This window comes from Sorex fumeus, unplaced genomic scaffold (genome assembly GCF_029834395.1).
Source record: "Sorex fumeus unplaced genomic scaffold, SorFum_2.1 ptg000014l, whole genome shotgun sequence".
NCBI classification, from domain to species: domain Eukaryota; kingdom Metazoa; phylum Chordata; class Mammalia; order Eulipotyphla; family Soricidae; genus Sorex; species Sorex fumeus.
In genome coordinates, this window is record NW_026606071.1 from 41,586,533 (window position 1) to 41,606,590 (window position 20,058).

Consider the following 20,058-nt stretch of genomic DNA (forward strand, 5'->3'; position numbering starts at 1 on the left):
AGGGTTGAATTGCAACATGTAGATGTATTGTGGCACAAAGCTGGACTCCTGAAATTCATGTATTATGTAAACCAATACAAATGTTATTTTATTTATTTTTAAAAAATTTTTTTATTAGTGAAACACCATGAGGTACAGTTATACACTTACAAATTTTTGTGCTTGGGTTTCAGTTATACAATGATCAAGTACCCATCCCTCCACCAGTGCCCATCCTCTACCACCACAGGTCCCAGCATCCCTCCCACCCCCCATGCCCCCCATCCCACCCTGCCTCTGTGGAGGGCATTCCCCCTTGTTCTCTCTCTCTTCTTTTGGGTCCTGTGTTTTGCAAGAGAGGCATTGAGTGGCAATCATGTTTTTTTTTTTTCCCCTTTATTTTATTTTATTTTTTTAAAGTTGTAGATTTACAATTTTTTGTGCTTTGGTTTCAATTATACAATGATCAGATACCCATCCCTCCACCAGTGCCCATTTTCCACCACCATGGATAATATCCCTCCCACCCCCATCCCCCCATCCCCCCGTCTCTGTGGCAGGGCAATCCCCTGTGTTCTCTCTCTCCTTTTGGGTGTTGTGGTCTGCAAAAGAGGCATTGAGTGGCAAACATGTTCAGTCCATAGTCTACTTTCGACATGCATCTCCCCTCCTGGGAGGATCCTCCAAACATCCTTTATTTGGTGCTCCCTTCTCTATCTGAATAGCCCTTTCCTCTAGGATACCCGGCTGGCCTCTAAGTTATGGAGTAATCCTCCTGGTGCTGATCTCAGCTATTCTTGGGTATTAATCTCATACTTTGTTACTTTATATCCCCCAGATGAATGCAATCTTTCTATGTCTATCCCTCTCTTTCTGACTCATTTCGCTTAGCATGATACTTTCCATATTGTACCACTTGTATGTAAATTTCATGACTTCATCTTTTCTAAGAGCTACATAGTACTCCATTGTGTAGATGTACCAAAGTTTCTTTAACCAGTCATCTGTTCTTGGGCATTCAGGTTTCTTCCAGTTTCTGGCTATTGTAAAGAGGGCTGCAATGAACAAACAAGTGCAGATGTCACTTCGACTATACATTTTTGCCTCTCTGGGATATATTCCCAGGAGTGGTATTGCTGGGTCAAATGGGAGCTCAATTTCTAATTTTTTGAGAATCGTCCATACTGTTTTCCAGAAGGGCTGAACCAGTGGACATTCCCACCAACAGTGAAGGAGTGTCCCTTTCTCGCCACATCCACGCCAGCATCGGTTGCTTTTGTTCTTTTGAATGTGGGCCAGTCTCTGAGGTGTGAGATGGTATCTCAGGCAATCATGTTTGGTCTACAGTCTACTTTCAGCATGCTTCTCCCACCCTGGGAGGATCCTTACAACACCCTTTATTTGGTGCTCTCTTCTCTATCTGAGCTTCCTTTTCTCCTAGCATGTGTGACTGGCCTCCAAATTATGGAGCAAAATTCCTGGTACTAATCTCACCACTCCTGGGTGTTAGTCTCCCATTTACAAATATTATTTTAAACTGTTCTTTAGTAATTGGTATAGTCAGGCAACTGAGGAAAGTACAAATAATTGGATTTCTGCCCTGGGGAAAAAGAGTCAAAAATATTTCCCCCTTAGTCAGGACTAGTATGAAACTATCCAAGAACTCCAGATAGTTTCTTTATTTGCGTAATAAAGAAAGGCTACCACTTGGCATAACCATGAGGTGCTGTGCCAGAGAGTTCTTTCATCTCTCCACTTCCCAAAGATGATTTTTATTGGATCAGTGCGGAAATTCACTTTCAGATCAGCTTGAGCCTTGGATGAAAAACTGGAGAAGCCTGTCATCCACTGCCCAGAAGTGTACTGGTTTCTCCAGATGTTCAATACCAAATTTGCTGGGAGATATCTTCCTGCATCAAACGGCCCCAGCCCAACACACATTGTGATGGCTGTGAACTGTAGAATCCGTATGGGCAGTGGTTCTCACAGTAGCCTCAAAGGGAGGACAAGAAAGCGAGCGTTCCTTTACAGGAAGAAACTAGGGCACACAGAGGCACAGCAAGTCATTAGAAGCTGGAATCGTGCCTTGTACCTCCAAGGAGACAAAGTGCATTGTATGAAGATCCAACTCTTTGGCCTGATGCCACACAAATCATGTTTTACTGTGCCTCTTTGCTTAATCAGAAGGAAGGAAAATTGTAGGATTGAATTTGGGAGCCTGATCACTGAAATGTCTCCAGGGAAAATATTCCTTTTCTTTTAGTTATTTTTAACCCTTTCCTCCAAGTATTGGTCCATTACATTAATTTATTTTTATTTTTAATTTTTTAAAAATTGAATCACTGTGAGAAAGACCCTTACAAAGCTGTTCATGATTAGGTTTCAGTCATACAGAGTTCCAGCATCCCTCCACCAGTGTACATTTCCCACTACCGCCAATATTATCCCTATAACCCTCCTGCCACCCCTCCCCCAGCCTGCCTTTATAGCACCTCTCTCTCTCTCTCTCTCTCTCTCTCTCTCTCTCTCTCTCTCTCTCTCTCTCGTCTTTTCAGGCACTGTGGTTTGCAATACAGTCACTGAAAGGTTATCTGGATCATCCCTTAAATAGAATTAATTTATTTGAATTTGAATTTTTATTGATTGAGAGTCCGTGGTTTACAATACATTCCAGTAGTATATGAATAATGGCTTCTCATTTGTGCACACAATATAACGAGGTTTTTTTTTTTAACACTTAAAAGAATAAGTCCCTGAAACACTACAACTCCAGGTTTGCAAACCAAATTCCTGGGTTTGGTGGTCATGGCTGGAAATGACAGCCGGGCGGGGGAGAGAAGCTTTCTGCTTCTGGAGGCACATCCGTGAGGGACACAGTGCAGAAATGACAGCAGCTCTGGGCTTCTTCCCTATCAATGCAGAAAATAGCCTCTTGCTCTCTCAGTCACCTTGATCTTCCTCGCTACACAGGACTGGGAAGGAGAGCAGAAATAAAGGCATGAGGGAGAATAACTCAACCTTGAAAGTTACATCCCCGAGATTTCCTGACCCGAAGAGGACAACTGGATAAACAAGGTAATGCCAGGTGTTCATTTGCAGTCACTGGTGCCACCCAATATTTGGTAGCTTTGCATGGGCTACCCGGATACAGGCGACCTTTGGCTACACACCTAAGTTAGAGGATTGTGTGGCACTGTGGATGTTGGCCCTTGGCTGGGCCTAATTAATTAGACTGTTGCCTCCCCCTCCTAGGAGGAAATGAGAGACCCTCGCTGGAAGCTCAGCTTTCCTGGAAGGAGATTTAGAATGGGGTAGGAGAAGCCAGGGCCCATCCCTCCAGAAATTTCTTGTTCTATTAGGAGCACCAAAGCACGTGCAGGAGAGAAGCCCAGAACAGTAGGTGCTTCCCAGGGTCCGTATCTTTCTCCCCGTCCTTCAGCACCAGTCTGGGTCTCAATGCGTCAGGGTCCAAGTCCCGCTTGCTCTGTCATTGTGGCATCAGGCGTGGGGAGAGAAACAGGCTGGACTCAGCACTCTTTAACTCAAGGCAGAAAACTGACAACGAATCGCGTTTCCTCCTCCCTAAATCCCCAGGGCTGGGCCGGGGACCGGGAAGTGCAAAACCGGAGGGTCCAGCTGCATGTCGAATCTCTGGTTCTTGAGCAAGGTCGTGGGGGGTGGGGGGGTGAAGTTCGGGCCTCTGGGGAGACGTTGCATCAGGCCGAGTTTGGCAAGCACGGACGGCTCTTTCCGAGGGTGGGGGCCTGCCCTGCGCTGCCCGGGAACTGTCCTTGCAGGAAGAGGGCACGGAGGGCTGGATGCCCCCTTCTCCCCTCGGCTGGGGGGAGTCGACCTCACCTTTGGAGGTCAAGGGAAGCCTGACGACATCCACCTGCCCCCTCTTTCTCCCCCCCCGGGAGGGACTGTCGCAGGGGGTGGCACGTCCGCGCGCGCAGCCCGGGGGGAGCAGGGAGGTGCAAGCGGGGACGCCGTGAGCCGGACGGGACCACGTGGACACCTGTCCTCGCTCTAACCCCAGCTGGCGGGACGCTGGGGTCCGCCCGCGGGCGGGCAGGCTCCGGGTGGGGGCGGAGCTGGGCGGGGCCAGGTGGCGGCCGCACCTGGGCGGGGGGGAGGGGCAAGGGGCGGCGCTAGGACCCGGGCGGGCGGCGCACCTGTGTGCAGGGCGCCCCGGGACTCCTCCCCGAGTGCCCGGGGCCGGCGACAGGCGCGGCAGAACGAGGCGAGGACCCCGGACGCGCCAGCATGGCCCGGCTGCTGCGCGGCCTGCAGGACTCCCGGCTGGTCGCCCGCTTCCAGCGCCGCTGCGGCCTCTTCCCGGCGCTGGAGGACGGAGGGGCCGGCCAGGACGGCGCGGGCCCCGCCGCCGCCCCGCAGGTAAGCGCCGGCCAGGTGGGCTTCGGGGTGGAGGTGTTTGGAGGGAGGGTGGGGGGAGCGCTCCGCGGGAGGCGCAGGTATATCGGCGATTCCGTGTCACCGGTGTCCGCTCCTGCGGCTGCGACTCTCGTCGCGCCCCGAGCGGCGCGCGGAGGGGACCCCCGGGCACCCACCTCCCCGCCCCCCACCCAGCCCCCCAGGATGCTGCCGCCAACGCGGGGCTCCTCCGACCTCAGATGCACCCGGAGCTCCCGAGACAGCCGGGTTCCAGGCTTGGCATCGTCCTCGTGCCCTGGAAGCTCCAGCCTCTGCCCCCTCTCCTCCCCCGAATATAAGTTACGTAAAGGAGAAGGGGCGCAGAGACGTCCCAGGTCTTTCCTCCAAAGACCCCTGCTGTGTGTTTGGGGGTGGGGATGTCAAGGGGGGGGGGATGTCAAGGGCTTCTGAGCGTTGCCCCTCCTTCTCCGCCCCTGCGTTTGTGCGTTTCCGCCGCGGCCGCTTACCCTGATCCCTATTCGTGGGGTGCAACTGGGTTCAGCGTGGCCCTCACTTTCCAGCACTGCCAGCTCCAAGGGCGGGTTTCCAGGAGCTGGTGACCGTCCCCGCCGCCACCCCCATAGTTTGTGATTCAAATCGAACAGCCCTAAACACTCTCTCTCTCTCTCTCTCTCTCTCTCTCTCTCTCTCTCTCTCTCTCTCTCTCTCTCTCTCTCTCTCTCTCTCTCCCCCTCCCCATCCTGCAGTTCTTCTGGTGGGGGTGGGGGTGGGGATGATCTTTCTTGAACTGGCACCCAGGACTTGGTAGCCGGTGCAGCCGCAGGGGAGGGGAGCTGACCCCGCACCGCTGCCCGCACGTGTGCGTGTGGTTACGCAACCCACTGCAGTTCCTCCGGGGAGCGCCGTCCCCCCCACTCCCGCGCCTGGGCTCGGGGACCAGACGCGCTGCGGATGCTCGGATGCTCGCTAGCGCGCCGCGCCAGGCTACGGTGTGAGTGCCAGAGCGCCGTCCCCCACGCCAGGTCCCCAGGATTGTCCCCTCCGGGTGGACTTTTCCTCCCTCCCTCAAGTGCTTTCCTCCCTCCCCCATGCCCCAGCTGCCCTCCGCAGCGGGCAGGTCCCCAGAGCAAACCCACCGAAGCTGCCCTAGAATGGGGGGAGTGTGTGTGTGTGTGTTTCTCTCCTGTGTTCATGCCAACTTCTTTTTTTTTTTTTGGAGGGAGGAGGAAATTCCGGTCTTTTCCTTCTGGAAGTTGAGGTGGGACAGAGGTAGAGGCAAGCGCTGTTCCCTCTCAGATTCTTGGATCCCCATCACCCAGGAATTCTGAAGGAGCAGTGGAGTGGAATATTGTTGGTCCTGAGTTCTCCAGTGGGGTGGCTTCTAGTTTTCAATGTTGAGAAAGCCTTCCCGGTATTATTATTATTATTTTTTTCCGTGATGGTGCCTTCTTTGTCCCATGTGACTTTCTAGAAACTTTTGACATAGCTTGAAGATATCTCCACTCTTTCCCTCTTGCCCTGTCTTAAAGGAGCAGGGCTAGAGCACTGTGTTTTGCACGCTGGAGACCAGGGTTGGATCCGCAGAATCTCATGGGAGAGAGGAGAAAAAGCGAATGGTAATCGTCACCTGAGAGTAGACCTTGAGCACCACTGGATGTGACCGCTCCCAAACAAACAACCCCTAGGGTCGGGAAGAAGGGATAAGAGTGCTGGTGTCATACTTGGGGTGTACCTGCAGCTCATCCCCCTACCTACCCACCCAACAGACACACTTACAGATGGCGGTTCAGCTTTCTCTACCTCTTCTTTCCGACTCTGCACAGGAAAGCGCATTTTCCATGGATGCTTTTCAAGCTGTTGATATATTACCCTTCGAACCTTACTTCAAATTCTGGGAAAACGATCTTCTTGACTTCTGACAGTCAGATATGCAGTTGTTTTTTTAATTAATTTATTTATTTATTTTTGCTTTTTGGGTCACACCTCCCATTGTTCATCGATTTGCTCGAGCGGGCCCAGTAACGTCTCCATTGGAGACTTTGTTGTTACTGTGTTTGGCATGATGCGCAGGGGTTACTCCTGGCTCTGCACTCAGGAGTTACTTCTTGCGGTGCTCAGAGGGACCATATGGGATGCTGGAAATCAAACCCGGGACGGCCGCGTGCAAGGCAAACGCCCTACCCGCTGTGCTCTCTCTCCAGCCCCCAGATACGTAGTTTTGAGCTAAAGGAAATAGCACAGAGGGTAGGGCACTTGCCTTGAGTGGAGCCAATTGAGATTTGGTTCCCAGCACCACATAGCCTGGCAGGAGTCAGCCTTGGGTACCACTGAGTATGCTGCCCCCAAACAAGCAAAAACCAAGAAAGAGAAAGATAGGGAGATTTCTTGCAAAACTGAAGTCTTTTTAAAAAATTTTTTTTGTATGTTTTATGTGTATTTCATATTACTTTTGAAGAGTTCAATGATTTTAATGTTTTTTTCTGGTACCATCAAATTCAGTGCCTCATACCTGGGAAAGGTGTGCTATACCTTTAAGCCACATCCCTGCCAGTGAAGATTTTATTTACATTAAGACACATTGTATTCGACTGCAGCCATAGTACAGCAGGTTAGGCATTTGCCTTGCATGTGGCCCACCGGGGTTTGATCCCATACCATCCCCTAAGCACTCCCAGGAGTAATTCCTGAGTCCAGAGCCAGGAGTAACCTCTGAGAATCACCACTTGGGACACGCCCCCCTCCCCCACACGCTCCCCCCAAAAAAGACACGGTGTTATGTATAACATGCTAAGCCTTCCAGGTGCACACCATTCAAAGTCAACACATATTCTACTGCATTCTATGTCCCTCTTGTCTTACTGTTGGAGGAACCTGACTAGACAGCAAGCTAATGGTGGGTTCCCTTGTGCAGCATGGAATGTTCATGACAAACTGTGAAAAGTAAGACACAGCTCCAGTTTCCTAGTCATAGATCAATATACTGGTGTGTGAAGGGAAAAAAGCATTAAGAATAAGAGGCTGATGTGTATATATGCATATATCCTATTTTTTTTGTTTGTTTTTGGTGGCACTAGCTCAAACCCAGGACCTCACACATTTGAGGTAAGTGCTCTTGTCACAGAGCCACACCCCGATCCACGATGAATATGCTTAAAGGTGGGTTGATTTTCAGTGCCATGGCAGTCTGAAGGTTTTATAAATCATGTACAGTTCCCCAAAGAAAACTGGGGAAGTGCAGCCCTGCCTTCTCACCGAATTTTCAACTGGGACCTTATAGTTCCTTGTGTGCCCTCGTGGTATTTCAAGGGAGCCTCCGTGAAATGACTTAAATGGGGGCTGGGGCATAGTATGAGACTAGAGGGCCAGCCGGAAGTTCAAGTTTAACACAGGAAGGAAGCAGGGTCAGAAGGGACCACAGACAAAATAAGGCTGAGAAGCATTTATCTGTAAGATGCTAAAAAACACATGAGAAAAAAACTCCTGCATCAACCACTTCTTTGCTTCTCATCTCCACCGGCCTGGCCTGTTCCGCCCTGGCCTGTCTCTGAATAATGTTTGTTCATCCTTCAGGGACAAAGGTCACTTCCTCAAGAGAAGCTTTGCTCACCATCCAGCCTAGTGCCCCTGTGGATGGGTTCTCTTTGCCGCTGGTGTTTTCCATGACAGCATTAATCACACTGAGTCAATAAGCTTTCGTGCAGACATCTTATTCCCCCAGTCTTCTCTTTCCATCATGGGAGCACTGTAGCACTGTCCTCCCATTGCTCATCGATTTGCTTGAGCGGGCCCAGTAACGTCTCCATCGTGAGACTTGTTGTTACTGTGTTTGGTATATCGAATACATCACGTGTAGCTTGCCAGGCTCTGCTGTGCGGGTGAGATACTCTCAGTAGCTTGCCGGGCTCTCCAAGAGGGGTGGAGGAATCGAACCCGGCTTGGCAGCTTGCAAGGCAAACGCCCTACTGCAGTGTTATCGCTCCAGTCAATTACGGGAGAGCTCAGCAAAATTGGGGAACATTTGGGCACAGATTGCAGTGTAGAAATCGGTCCGTTAAAGCAACACAAGCAAATTTCTTGCAGAAAGTAGTATACTTTCTGCTTGAAGACTTTGTGCATTGAGCTGACAGGAGGGCTTCTTCCTTCTCAGCCTTTAATTTTTATCTCTTAATTTAAAGAGAGGGCTGGAGTGATAGAGAGCACAGCAGTAGGGCATTTGCCTTGCACGCGGCAGGCCCGGCCGAGCTGTGTTCGATTCCTCCACCCCTCTCAGAGAGCCCGGCAAGCTGAGTATCTCGCCCGCACAGCAAAGCCTGGCAAGCTACCCGTGACATATTCAATATGCCAAACACAGTAACAACAAGTCTCAAAATGGAGACATTACTGGGCCTGCTTGAGCAAATTGATGAACAACCGGAGGACAGTGCTACAATTTAAAGAGGAAATGTTGAAAAACTTTTTTTTCTACTTAACCTACAGTGCTGGGCCGTTGATCTAAGATCTCTTAAGCTACAAAACCCTTGTTCTCTTGATTTTCTTGACTTTAGATGGCTACAAAGTTATTTCTCTCTTGTCTTCATGCCCGATATTTGTTTTATATTTGTTTTTAATCCTTAAAACAGGGAAACGTTAGAAATGATTACTCACTTCCTCTGTACATCTTCATTACACTATGTATAACTAGCTTCAGAATTAAAGATTAACCATGCTCTTTACAAACCAGGGTTGACCGGTACAGGGCTGAATTGGCCTAAGCTGACTGAGTTGGCCCACAGGTGTCAACAAGTAAGATTTTGCTGTGCAGTAAATTTCACAGTCAGAGGCCTAAGTTCTAAAGAACTTGCCAGTGATCCCCACCCTCAAACCTTTGATTCCCAAATCTGAATTTCTTTCCATGGTGCAGTTTTCAGGGACGTTTCCAGAGCTGCCCTTTAACGTTAAGATGATATGGTGTGTTGGTGATGGTTGGGGATGGACTGGGAGAGAAATATCGCTTTTAGTTTGCAAGGGTCTGTAGAAAGTCACAAGAACAAAAGGTAGCCATCCTGGGGATGAGAGAGGGGGACAGAGGCCTGGTCAGACCACGTTTCTTTGTTCTAGGGTAAAGCCTGATTTGGATCAAATGGGATTCTAATGCCTCCCATTATTCTGTGCCACAGTTGCACTATATTGGATTTCTCTGTGCCTTTCTCCATCATTACCTTAGATGGTGGTCAACTTGTCCCGATTGTACTGTGCTGGCCTAAGTGAAAGCTGAAAGAGCTGGGGTACATGTTTTGCATAGGTGAGCCCCAAGTTCCATTCCGGGTCCTTGACACAACATGGCCCCAAGCACAGCTGGGTGTGCCGCCCCTCACCCCTCACAACCCCCCAATGTTGTACTGTGTGCAATAAATACTCTTTGGTAACTGCATACTGGGACATAATTCGAAAGCTGGATGGGGAGGGAATGAAAGGTTACTTGGAGAAGTCTCAAGTATGCCTAGTTTTCACCAGAAAGTTTTGGGACCCTTTACGTAGTCAGTGTACAAAACCCTGCCCTTACTTTTATTGGCTTGCTAAAGTGACGTATCAGGGCACACGGGTCTGGCTCTGTCCTTTCGTATAAGTTTGAATCTCTCTGGACCAAATGGCCAGAGTAGATGATCCCCAGCGACTTCCAGCTGTGGCTGTACATTAGAGCCAGTTAGAGAAGCATTTGAAATACGAAAAATAAACAAAACCGACCTTCCAGATCAGAAGTGGGATCCTGAGACGCTGTCAGAGTTGGCTGTGGAGGTCTAATTTCTCTTCTTCTGGGAGCTACCATACTTGGTGTGTTCAGAACTAGGCTGATGGCTGGAGGTAGTGGTCACAGTGCTGAGTGACATTTTGGCTTGTTTATAATTAAACTGGCCGAAAGGTGGATATAATTTTACTATATTATCACTCTGGCCCTGTCATAAAGCTTTATGAGTTCTTTGTATGTTTTAGTTATTAATTCTTTACTAGACAGGTTATTTGCAGACATAGTCACCCATCATAGGTTGTCTTCATTTTGTTGATTTTCCCTTTTTTCGAAAATCTTACATATGACCCAATTCTTATTTTGGCCTTTAGAGTAATTGAAAAATTCAAGATTCAGGGAGATTTTAACTAGTTTAACTGCCCTTTTTTATTCTAAAAATTTCGTGGTTACAGGTCTACATTAAAGTTGTATCACCATGAGGTGCAGTTACTCGTGATTATGTTCCAGCCATACAATGATCGAGTACCCCTTCCTTCACTAGTGCCCATCCTCCACCACCAATGTTCCCAGTATCCCTCCCACCACCCCCCTCCGCGAGTTAATTTTTGAACATGGTATAAGATGGTAGTCTAGTTTTATTCTCTTGCATGTGATATCTAGTTTTCTCCACAGTATTTATTGAAGAGCACATTCTTTCTACATTGGATAGTCTTGCTCCTTTGTCATCAGTTAATTGTCCATATGTGCACAGGCTAATTTCTGGGTTCTCTATTCTGTCCGTCAATCTGTGGGTATGTTTTCATGATAAAAAACACCACTGTTTATTATTATTATTATTATTAATTATTATTACCATAGCTTTGTAATATAGCTTGAAGTCAAAGAATATGATTACTCTGGAGATTTCTTTGTATATTTGGGTCTCTTTGTGACCTCATGTAACTTTTTTTTTTATGTCTTTTTTTTTTGTTATTCTACATTTTATTTATGATTCTTTTTTTTTTCGTGCTTCAATTTTTTTTTTATTAGTGAAACACCATGAGGTACAGTTGTAGATTTACAATTTTTTGTGCTTGGGTTTGATTATACAATGATCAGATACCCATCCCTCGACCAGTGCCCATTTTCCACCACCATGGATAATATCCCCTCCACCCCCGTCCCCCCATCCCCCCCTGCCTCTGTGGCAGGGCAATCCCCTGTGTTCTCTCTCTCCTTTTGGGTGTTGTGGTCTGCAAAAGAGGCATTGAGTGGCAAACATGTTCAGTCCATAGTCCACTTTCGACATGCATCTCCCCTCCTGGGAGGGTCCTCCAAACACCCTTTATTTGGTGTTTCCTTCTCTGTCTGAGCTGCCCTTTCCTCTAGAATGCCCAACTGGCCACTAAGCTATGGCGTAATCCTCCTGGTGCTGATCTCAGCTATTCTTGGGTATTAATCTCATATTTTGTTACTTTATATCCCCCAGATGAATGCAATCTTTCTATGTCTATCCCTCTTTTTCTGACTCATTTCGCTTAGCATGATACTTTCCATGTTGTACCACTTATATGTAAATTTCATGACTTCATCTTTTCTAAGAGCTACATAGTACTCCATTGTGTAGATGTACCAAAGTTTCTTTAACCAGTCATCTGTTCTTGGGCATTCAGGTTTCTTTCAGTTTCTGGCTATTGTAAAGAGTGCTGCAATGAACAAACAAGTGCAGATGTCACTTCGACTATACATTTTTGCCTCTCTGGGATATATTCCCAGGAGTGGTATTGCTGGGTCAAATGGGAGCTCAATTTCTAAGTTTTTGAGAATCGTCCATACTGTTTTCCAGAAGGGCTGAACCAGTCGACATTCCCACCAACAGTGAAGGAGTGTCCCTTTCTCGCCACATCTGCGCCAGCATCGGTTGCTTTTGTTCTTTTGAATGTGGGTCAGTCTCTGAGGTGTGAGATGGTATCTCATTGTGGTTTTGATCTGCATCTCCCTGATGATTAATGATGTAGAGCATTTTCTCAGACCTCATGTAATTTTTAATATTGTTCTGATTCTATGAAAAAACATTGCACTTAATCCATGCTTTGTGTATCAGATTAACAATATTCTTACAATTCATGGATGTGGACTGTATTTCTGTTTCTTTTTTAAAATTTTTTTTGTTGAATGTCCAGGAGATAGACCATTACAAAACTGTTCATGATTGGGTTTCAGTCATACAATAATCCAATAATCCAAAACCCATCCCTTCACTATTGTACAATTCCCACCATCAGTGTCTCCCATTTCCCTTCCACCATCCCTCAACCCATCCTCACCCCCCAACACTCCTCTAGCCTGCCTCCATGGCAGACACTTTTCTCTTTCTCCTTTTGTGCATTATGACTTGCAATACAGGTACTAAAAGTCATTGTGTTTGTTCAGGGCATTCAGTGTTTTATCGGGAAGGTAAGGCTGGAGTAGCTTTTTAACTGGGTAGCAGTTTGGGGTGTGGAGGTGACTGTTGAGGCTTCCAACAGTATAGGGAGGCGTGGGGAGGTAGCCCATTCAGACCCCAAGAAAGCCGAGAGATTTCAGTCACAAAATCCGCATACCCAAATATTCAGCAGCTTCTATCTTAGTGAGGTCCGACCTGTGACAGTGGATTCCTGAGAAGAGACATGACTGCAATTTTGGATTATGGAAGCAAGCAGTTGCTGGGGGCTCTGCTTGGGCAGGCACCAGGCTGACCCGCCCTGCTCTGATTCACCTGGTCTGTTCAGCCTTGCACAGGTCTGAGATTAACTGAGGCTTTTGATCTCTTTAGAGATTTGTTTTTGGGTACCATAAATGAGCTTGTATAGATGAGCTGGAGATGGTTTGTGGGTGTGGCTCACACATATCTAACTTTTTTTTTATAAAAATTTTTATTAGTGAAACACTATGAGGTACAGTTGTAGACTAACAAATTTTTGTGCTTTGGTTTCAATTATACAATGATCAAGTACCCACCCCTCCACCAGTGCCTATTTTCCACCACCACTGATCCCAGTATCCCTCCCACCCCCCATCTCCCCATCCCACCCCGCCTCTGTGGCATGGCATTCCCTTTTGTTCTCTCTCTCTCCTTTTGGGTGCTGTGGTTTGCAAAAGAGGCATTGAGTGGCAATCATGTTCGGTCTATAGTCTACTTTCAGCTTGCATCTCCCATCCTGGGAGGATCCTCCCAACACCCTTTATTTGGTGCTTCCTTCTCTGTCTGAGCTGCCTTTTCCCCTAGCATGTGCTGCTGGCCTCCAAGCCATGGAGTGAACCTCCTGGTACTTATCTCGGCCATTCCTGGGTGTTAGTCTCCTCTTTTGTTACTTTATGTTCCCCAGAAGAATGCAATCTTTCTATGTCTGTCCCTTTCTTTCTGACTCATTTCACTTAGCATGATACTTTCCATGTAAATTTCATGACTTCTTCTTTTCTAACAGCTACATAGTGTTTCATTGTGTAGATATACCAAAGTTTCTTTAACCAGTAATCTGTTCTCGGGCACTCAGGTTCTTTCCAGATTCTTGCAATGAACAAACGAGTGCAGATGTCACTTCGACTATACTTTTTTGCATCTCTAGGACATATTCCCAGGAGTGATATTGCTGGGTCTAACTTTTGACTGTTTAATTTCTTGGGAAACTTGGTCCCAAGTTGTTGGGGTCTGGCTAAAGACACAGCAGTGATTTGGGGTTATCAGGAAGCCTGAAGGCACCATCAGACTATAGTTGCACTGGCCTGAGGGTACAGGTTGACCTGCTGGCAACACTACACCTTCTATATTTCTGTTTCTTTGTTTCTTTTTCAATTTCTGTCATCAGTGTCTTATGGTTCTCACTACACAAAGGCTTATAATTCCTAGGTTGGAGTTACTTCCCCCGTATTTTACTCTCCTTGGTGTCACTGTAAAAGGGACTTTTTTTCTTAAATGTTCTTTCTGACAGTTGTATGTAAGAAATGCTCATTTTTTGTATATTGCTTTTGTACTTATATAACTTTGGGCTGGAGCGATAGCACAGCAGTAGGGCATTTGCCTTGTACAAAGCTGGCCAGGCTGGCCCGAGTTTGATTCCTCCGCCCCTCTCGGAGAACCCGGCAAGCTACCAAGAGTATCTCACCCACACGGCAGAGCCTGGCAAGCTACCTGTGCCGTATTCGATATGACGAACACAGTAACAACAAGTCTCACAATGATGAAGACGTTACTGGACCTGCTCAAGCAAATCGATGTATAATGGGAGGACAGTGCTACTTATATAACTTTACTGAATTTTTCAACAGCTTTTTTTGATGAAGTGTTTAAATTTTTATATGCAAAAATCATATGATCTATAAATAAGCACACTTTAGTTTTTATTTTTTTAATTTGTATATTTTTAATTTTTTTCTTAAAGAATTTCTCTGACAAAGACTTTCAGTACTTTGTTGAACAAAATAAAAGGAGTGTGGGCATTCTTATATTGTACCTGACCTTAGAAGGAAAACTTACATTTTCACCATTTATTAAGCTGTTAGCTGTGGGTCGGTAATATGTAGCCTTTGCCAGATTGAAGGACATTTTCTCTTTACCTGATTGTTCAGAGTATTTTCAGTATGAATAGATGTTAACTTTTTGTCATAGGTTTTTTAATTTTCATTATTTTTAAAATTTTTATTAGTGAAACACCATGAGGTACAGTTGTAGATTTACAAATTTTTGTGCTTGGGTTTCAGTTATACAATGATAGAGTACCTATCCCTCCACCAGTTTTTTAATGCATCTTTTGAAGTGATTGCTTTTTCTTTTTTTGCTTTTTGGGTCACACCTGGTGTTGCGCAGGGGTTACTCCTGGCTCTGCACTCAGGAATTATTCCTGGTGGTGCTTGGGGGACTATATGGGATGCTGGGAATCAAACCCTGGTCGACTGCATGCAAGGCAAACGCCCAACCCACTGTGCTATCTCTTCAGCCCCGATCACATGGCTTTTATCCTTCAATATTTATGCATTATATCATGCTGGTTAATTTATGGGAATTTGACCATCATTACATCCCTAGAATGAATTTAATTTGATCCCTTTTTAATGCGCACTGAACCCAATATTCAAAAATCCAATGATTAGAACAGATTTGTAGGGGTAGCAGAATAGAGTATGACACTGTTTATTGAGGAATGTTGGGTGGATACTGGGCCAGAGCGATAGCACAGCAGGTAGGGCATTTGCCTTGCATGTGGCCGACTCGGGTTCGATTCCTCCTCCCCTCTCAGAGAGCCCGGCAAGCTGCTGAGAGTTTTCCGCCTGCACAGCAAAGCCTGGCAAGCTATCCTTGACGTATTCAATATGCCAAACACAGTAACAACAAGTCTCACAATGGAAACACTACTGTTGCCCGCTTGAGCAAATCGATGAACAATAGGAGGACATTGCTACAGTGCAGTGTTTTGTTCAGAATTTCACATCTATGTTTATCGGGAATATTGACCTGTAATTGTGATTTTTTATGATTCCTTGCATGCCTTTGGTGTCAGGGTAATGCCGGCCTTATAATATGAGCTTGGAAGTGTTCTCTTTTCAATTTTTGTATTATGGATTTTAATAGATATTACAAGTTGCCCTGCAGAAAGGGTGTGTTACTAGGACAGGTAATTCTGTATAGGTGATATCACACTCTCACTGATTATACGTATTAACATACTCTAATCTTGTGGAAAAAATGCATTACTTTGACTTCTATCACCCGGTTGCTTCCTATATTTCCAACATTTATTGATCAACTACTGTGTTTCTGGAGCCATTCTCAGTCTTAAAAATACGACAATAAATAAGATTTAGTTTTTGCTCTTGGAAAGCCACCAAAGAGTAATATGATGCAAAAAAACATCAAGCTAGGAAGATAAATACGTGGTCAAGGACACAATAGGAGGAATAAGTCACTATTCCAAAAGGAAACCGTTAAATCCTGAGTCAGAGCTTAAAGAATGGCAGAATCGAAACAGGACAAACATAGAGCAGTCATTCTTCTTTCCAGAAAATTTCATGTGTTAAAACATAAAGACACACTGTCAATTGAGGTGAGTGATGACGACTGCTTCCAGCAAAAAATAGATGGTCTACTTCAAAAAGGTTACCCTGAAAAATGATTAAAACTGGTGATTCCTGTGTATTGTCCCTACTCCATTTTTTTCCTTTTTTGTTTTTTGAGCCAAATCTGGTGATGCTCCGGGTTTACTCTTGGCTGTACACTCAGGGGTCACTCCTGGCAGGTTCCAGGGGACCATATGGAGATCGAACCTCAGTCTGCCACATGCATGGCAAGCTCCTACCCTCTGTGCTATCTCTATAGCTCTACTCTTTTTCTTTTTTAAGCAGCATAATAGGCTCAACTTAAGTCTTCACGAAGGAGATTATAACTTGCCATTCCTTTGGAATACATTGCCCATAGTGACCTCCTTCTAAAGATGGCAATCTGAGAAGAAGGTTGGATAGAGGAATTTTACAGAGTAAAAACTGGACAGATGCTACCTTAGCCAGATGACTTTGATAAGTCACGTTGACAATGTGAATGCATTTGCGTTGTTGACTCATGTTGAAATGATACTTCACCTCTGTGACCACCTAGCTCCAAACCCCTGGCCTCAATCTGTTTGGAGATGGGAGGTGAAGTTGGATCCCACTCATTGGTGCTCAGGGACTACTCCTGGCTCTGTGCTCAGGAGTGACCCCTTAGTGGTGCTCAGGGATCAGACCAAGGTCAGCTACATGCAAAACCAATGCTTTATCTCCTGTACTATCTCTTCAGCCTCCATAACCTCAGTCTGGGGAGGAGAGGGGCGGGCTGGAGCCATAGTACAGTGGGTAGGGTGTTTACCTTGCACGCAGCCGACCCAGGTTCAATCCCCAGCACCCCATGTGGTCCCCTGAGCCTATGAGGAATGATTCCTGAGTGCAGAGCCAGGAGTAACCCCTGAACACTGCCAGGTGTGGCTCAAAATAAATGAATAAACAAACAAACAAAATCTATAGTCTCAGTCTAATCATGAGAAGCACATCAGACAAATCCTAGGTGAGGGACTATAGTTCTAGCACTGTCGTCCCGTTGTTCATTGATTTGCTTGGGCAGGCCCAGTAACATCTCCATTGTGAGACTTGTTGTTACTGTGTTTGGCATATTGAATATGTCACAGGTAACTTGCCAGGCTTTGCCATGCAGGAGAGATACTCTTGGTAGCTTGCCAGGCTCTCTGAGAGGGGCGGAGGAATTGAACCCAGTTCGGCCAGCTGGCTGCGCACAAGGCAAATGCCCTACCACTGTGCTCCAACCTGGTGAGGGACATTCTACAAAATACTGGTAATATTGGGGAGTCAGTTATATTAATGCGATATCTTTTGGCCAGCTCTAGAGAATATGCTCCAGGAGGAACCAACGATGTTATTAGTGGGTGGGAGTTTCCAGCCTATCCGATAGGAGAGGGCTTGGAGGATGAGTGAATTGTGCTTATGTAATGAAGTCTCCACATCACCCCAAAATGACAGGATTTAAAGGATTTCCAGCAGGTGCAGATTGAGGGAGAGTATGGGAGTTCTGGGCTCTTCCCCAGAATATTTGCCCTGCCTATTGGCATCTCCCATTGGACTATTTCTGAATTATACACTTTTATAATGAATAGGCAATTTAGTAATCACATCTGTGAACTAAGTGCTCTAGCAGAATAGTATAATGAGACCCCCAAAATGGGGGGGTCTCAGGAATCTCTCATTTATATAGACATTCAGAATAATTAGGTAGTGCCTTGCATCCGTGAGACTTGCATTCAATCCCCAACAATACACTTGCATATGCAGACACACACACACACACACACACACACACACAATATTGCAGAATAACCAGATAACCACTTGGCCATGCAGATGTGTCCGAAGTGGGGGTGTGTGGTAGAGGGCTTGGGGCTAGAGAGAGAGCATAGTGGGTAGAGCTCTGGCTTTGCATGCTCTCTTATAGGATTGAACTTAAGAAATCTCATGTTCTCTCTGAGGAGACATTACCAGAAGTCCGTTGTGTTGTGGGACACTGAGCTGGTGCCCAGAGGATTGTTTGTTTTGTATATAGAGATTATCGCAAATTGGCAGCTGGGTACAGAAATGGAAAGATTCCTGACCTTCAGTCTGTAAACCCTTAAGGTCATTAGGAAACTCTGAGAAACTGTCACAGGCAAAAGTAATCTATGGAGAAGTCACAATTAAATGCATTTACAGTGTCCTGGATAAGACCTTGGGACAGAAAAAAGGACATTAGTTGAATGCCAGGGAAGTTGATACGCATGGATGTTGGTGCGTGGACTGGCTGCAGAGGATAGCAGAAGGAGACAGATGCTATGGAAGTCTTTGTAGCACTGTAGCACTGTCCTCCTGTTGTTCATCAATTTGCTCGAGCGGGCACCAGTAACGTCTCCATTGTGAGACTTGTTGTTACTGTTTTTGGCATGTCGGATGAGCTTTTGTACCATGTCTAAATATCTCTGAAAACTGAAAATGGTTCTAAAGAATAAAATCTTTTAAAAAATATTTTCAAAGGGGCTGTGAGTTATGGAAGGGTTTGAAGGTGAAATCTTTATAAAGGTAGAGGGAGAGTTGACTAGGGTGGGGTTGGGGGGGCGGAGATAACACCTATGGATGAAGTACCTGAGAACAGGTGGCTTTTTTAGCCTAAGAAAGCTAGAGGGAAGGATAGGGGTTGGGTAATTCCTGATCCACTGAGAGCTTAGCTGTCACAGAGGGGGCCCTGCAGGAAGGGAGACCCTTTCCTGCAGGAACAAAGCGAATCCAAGCAGGGAGGCGGTAAACACATATCTAAACCCATTCTCCAGATGCCAGTGCCTCTCTGGTTGCAATTCTGCCTGAAACTGGGGAGAGGTGGGAGCCCCATCGATGCGGGCCAGACTGTCTGGAGAAAAGTGGAGAGAGGACATGAAAGGACGAAAGAAGACTCTCCAGGGCAGGTTGCCTAAAGAAACTGCTGGAACAAAACTGGTTGGAATTTGGGATGAGAGCCAGACCTCTAAAACTAAGAGCCTGGAAGTGGCTTCCCGTAGAATTTGGACTTTATCCCACAGACCGGGGGATCTATGTCTGCCCAGGTGTCAGTTTGGAATTGACAACCGGGACACGGAAGGGTTCTCTGGACATTGCTGCAGCTAAGGGCAAAGAACGTGGGCTTTGTTGTCCAAAAAAAAAAGCATAGAAATAACTGAATGGGGGGGAGGTGCTTTATTGGCATAAAAACTTAAGTTGGGAAGTATGTCTAAACCACAGAATATAGAGTGAGCTTCAAAGAGAGGAAGTGGGGGTGTGGCTTCACGCCTGGTGGAGTTAGGATGATGCAACAATCTATACATATTTAGTAGTTTTTTCAGGAATCCCGTGCATATTTATGAGGGAGAATGGTGGCCATAAGCAGCTAAAAGCAACAATGGACGTTCATAGCATGTACAGGAAATGACGGAGAAACATCTGTTCTTCCGTAGGAGAAGGTGAAAGGTGACTTTAGGTTAAGGAGATGTCACTGTGCAGTCTCCACTGAGCCATACTGTCAAGTCTGGGGCCCTTATCAGTATAAAGATATTTATAAGTCTCTCTCTTGCCCCATCAAAGCCAAAAGAATGTTGCCAGGTGAGGCTGGGGTTTGTTGCTCATCCGAAAGCATAGCACTGTAGCACTGTCCTCCCGTTGTTTGTCGATTTGCTCGAGTGGGCACCAGTAACATCTCACAACAAATTGTGAGACTTGTTGTTACTGTTGTTGGCTTATTGAATATGCCACGGGGAGCTTGCCAGGCTCTGCCGTGTGGGCAGGTTAGTCTCGGTAGCTTGCAAGGCTCTTGAAGGGATGGAGGGATTAAACCCTGGTCAGCTGCATGCAAGGTAAACGCCCTACCCACTGTGCTATTGCTCCAGCCCATCCTAAAGTATACA